The sequence below is a fragment of the Panthera tigris genome, chromosome B4 (assembly GCF_018350195.1).
Source record: "Panthera tigris isolate Pti1 chromosome B4, P.tigris_Pti1_mat1.1, whole genome shotgun sequence".
Classification (NCBI taxonomy): domain Eukaryota; kingdom Metazoa; phylum Chordata; class Mammalia; order Carnivora; family Felidae; genus Panthera; species Panthera tigris.
Window position 1 is genome coordinate 43,404,284 of NC_056666.1, and position 4,031 is coordinate 43,408,314.

Sequence of the window (4,031 nt, forward strand, 5' to 3'; positions counted from 1 at the left end):
AAAACATGCAGCTGTTAAATTAATAAACTCATTATTGTTAATAATAGGTGGACTTTTAAAAATGTCAACTCTCTTTCTATAATATAATAGAAAAAAAATAGTAACAATGTGTCCCCCAAATAAATGAATAGTAATATAAAGTGTTGGTCGTCATTCAAATTGATGTACTATAGCTCTGAAATGGCAAACCCTGACATTGTATAGCAACATACAATGGGTCTATTAAACACTGAATTAAGGGACGAGGAGAACACAAAATTGTGTTAGAACACTGGCGAATGTCCACTGCACTGTCTGGGCTTCATTGTGAACCTTCACATATCCCAGTTTTCAGTTATTAGGTACAAGTTTTGTTACAGAAATGTCAGTGGATGGCTTACCTGGCTGTAGGGACCTTAAATAAACCCCCTTCCCAGGGCCCTCCCACCCTCATTCCCTAGGAAGTGCACACACACCTCCCTCCTGTTATTTCCTGGGAATCACCAGGGACAACAAGGTGTTACTAAGCTCTCAAGACAGGTCAACTCATGTCTTTATGCTCTTGCCTCCATATCCATTTGCTTCTGCAGTTTGTTTCTGGGTTTTTTTTTTTTTTTTTTTAAACAGATCAAAGTTGAATTATTTTCTCTCATTCTCTAAGCTTTTGTATGGTGTCTACTAGTTATTTTTTTTTTCTTTTTCCTTTCTTATCACTAAGCTGTAGTAAGTCCGTTATTGATGTTAATAGTTGCTCTCAATGTCTCAGAAGACCATAGAGAAAACGGGAAGTTTTCTACCGTCTCCCTAAGAACACGTTTGTTTAATGGCTCCCTCTGCTGGAGAGAGTCTGCATTGCTTGTTTTTGTTATCTGATACAACGAGGGGGGACAAGCTAGGAAAGTTCCTACACATAGCTGGAAATTTTCCAAGGAAATTGGCCTAAAGATGAAACCACTGCTAACAGCATTGTGAGAGACTGAAGAGATGGATGTTCTGGATTTTCAGCATTGCAAGATGTCTTCTGTTAAAGTGAGGGCACCGGTCGAGAAGGACTGAGATCTTGAAAACTGGAATGGGAACATACAGGAAGATTCCACTCAAGCTAGGGACATGGAACCCGAAATTCTATTGAGTCTTTTTTGTCAGTAAATGTAGCCCTTTCTTAGGAGGCTAACTTAATTCTAAAAATAGGAGATCATGCTCCCTCCATCAATTCCCAGACCTGAACCATTTTACAGACCCAGAATCTCTGTAATTTAGAGTGGGGAGAAAGCCTTTGAGAAAGAACTCTACTAAACAAACAAAAAGAAATTATATAGTTCATCTTTTTCCCCCACTCTTCCCCAAAGAAATCTATGACCATTTACCTGGGTGACTATACATTGAGGAAAGAGAAATAATCGAACTTTTGAGGAGTTGCTGGGCAGTGGCTCAGAATGGACACTGATTTCAGGAGACCCAAGCCATCAGTGTTTTATACTGATCAGAGTAACAGTATAAGTAGGTCAAATGATGAGTGCGATTATGGATTCTGTCTGCCGCACAGTGAGTCCAGCTGGTCCCTCAAGCCCGAGTTTTGTTCTCTTCATCCATCACAGACTTCTCCCTTTGACTAGGCATGTGGATGCTGGTAGCTTCTATTTCCTAAAGACTATAATCCAAGAACTCCTGGGTATATGTCCAAATGGGATAGGCTTCCAAATTTGAAAGGAGAAAGAAAATAAGAAAGGTTCATTTCCAAAGGATCTGCGCCAAGATTACTAAATGAATTATTCTAGGACCACCAGAGAATCACTTGCTAGACTTCAGCGTAGAGTCGCATGAGCAGAAAGCACGCCCACCCCGTGCCTTTTAGTGAACTGATTGCAAACCAGAGTCCCTGCACAGTCGTCAGCAGTGTCTGAATCCCAAGACCTTTCCAGACTATTTCCAGCACAAACTCTTAGCTACTTTTGTGTCTATTCCCCATGCACAAGTCCATGGTGCTTAGCATCCCTTACAATATTCTGTGTTTTCAAGTGGTTTAGTCTGAAAACAAGTTTAATAAACATTCTTATAGTCCTATGAACACCACTGTGCTCATAAAATAAAACATTTTTGTTGGAATGTAGCGCCAACGTGCCATAACACAAATGCTTTACCCATCCGTTCATATACAGTGTCCAACTCAACATACAGACGTAGGATTCTTACGTTATGATATGACTTACAAGAAAGCTTCTAAGGATGTAACCGCCATAAAGAGGTGAACATAAACGTCACGAGAAAGTTTGTTTCTGAAGCATTTAAGCCTCCACGTACACTCATTTGGCATTCATAGGATTCTCTGTCAATATCATCGCCCACGCAGAAAAATTCTCCAGTTTTCCCTTGGCACTCGATGACTTACCGGTGAGGCCTCCATTGTCTGAGCCTCTGGTCTTTTGCAGCCTATCTTTCCAGCCTCATATCAGCATTTTACTTTTGTGATCATTTAGGGAAAACAACATCGTAAGTAGTTTTTTGAGCATTTATGTGCTAGACATTTTAAAAGACACTGGAAATATAAAACCAGTTATTACATAGTTTATAGTCAAGTGAGGGTGGAGAACATTAATTAAATATTCACTCAAATACTGATATAGGTAAGACCAAAAATGTGATAAGCTCTGGGAAGGGGTATATAATGTTGGGATATTTGACCTCATCATGGAGCTCAGAGAATATCCTTAAGAATTCAGCTTTTTAGGGAGAGTGGTTGAGAGTTCACTTGATAGAGAATAGAGAAAAGAGACTTCCAGATACAGGGAAAATGTCTGTCAGACAGTGTGGTGAAATTGTGGATGAGTTCCTGAAATTAGTCTACTATGGTCGTGGTACTGGGAGTTTGGATAAGTTTTGTGTAGAAAGACACTAAGTAAGCGAGGATTAGAGCTGACTGGGATTTCTAGGCTGTGTTATGGAGTTTGGTGTTATTCTAAATTTATTACTTTTTTGACATACATTTTTAAGTTTATTTATTCTGAGAGGGAGACAGAGAGTGTCTGAGCAGGGGGAGGGCAGAGAGAAGGAGAGACAGAATCCCAAGCAGGCTCCCTAATGTCAGTACAGAGCCCAACACGGGGCTCTATCTCACAAAGTGTAAGATCATGACCTGAGCTGAAATCAAGAGTCCGGCGCTTAACCGACTGAGCCACCCAGGCATCCCTGGTGTTAGTCTAAGAACGATGTTGCAGTGTTTTTCAAAAGAAGGGTTGTATTGTCAGTATGTGTATTTTTAAAATATCACTTAGGTTACGTGGTAGAGAATAACTGAAACGGATTAGGAGTAGAACAAGGAAGGCCTTGTTAGGTCAGTCACTTAATATTTTGGTACTTTTGTATTAAGGTTGTGAAAGCAATGAAGGGAAGAGGTGAGATTTGAGAGATATTTAGTAAAAACACTAACAATACTTGGTTTTGTGGGAGGGAGAGTGGATAGCAATACAGAAAGGTGGGCCAGATAGAGGGTGATGACGACACAGCTGGACTCTAAGTTGTGACATTTCTTGTCTTGTGTGGTGTGCCATTGACTGAGACACTGAGTGCTGGAGGATGGTTCCTTTCATGAGGAAAGTGACTGAACTATTTTTTTTTAAAGAATTTTTTTTAAAGTTTATTTATTTTTGAGACAGAGAGAGACAGAGCATGAACGGGGGAGGGTCAGAGAGAGAGGGAGACACAGAATCCGAAACAGCCTCCAGGCTCTGAGCCGTCAGCACAGAGCCCGAAGCGGGGATCGAACTCACGGACCGTGAGATCGTGACCTGAGCGGAAGTCGGACGCTTAACCGACTGAGCCACCCAGGAGCCCCATGATTGAACTATTTTTATATATTGAGTTTGAGATGCCTTTGAGATTTCAGATTTCATATGTTAAATGTCATTTATGAACTAACTTTCTTTGATATAGTAGAGAGAGTGTATGCACACTTGCTCGTAAGCAGGGGAGGGGCAGGAGAAGGAGAGAGAGAATCTTAAGCAGACCCCACACCTAGTGCAGAGCCTGATTTGGGGCTCAATCTCATGAGCATG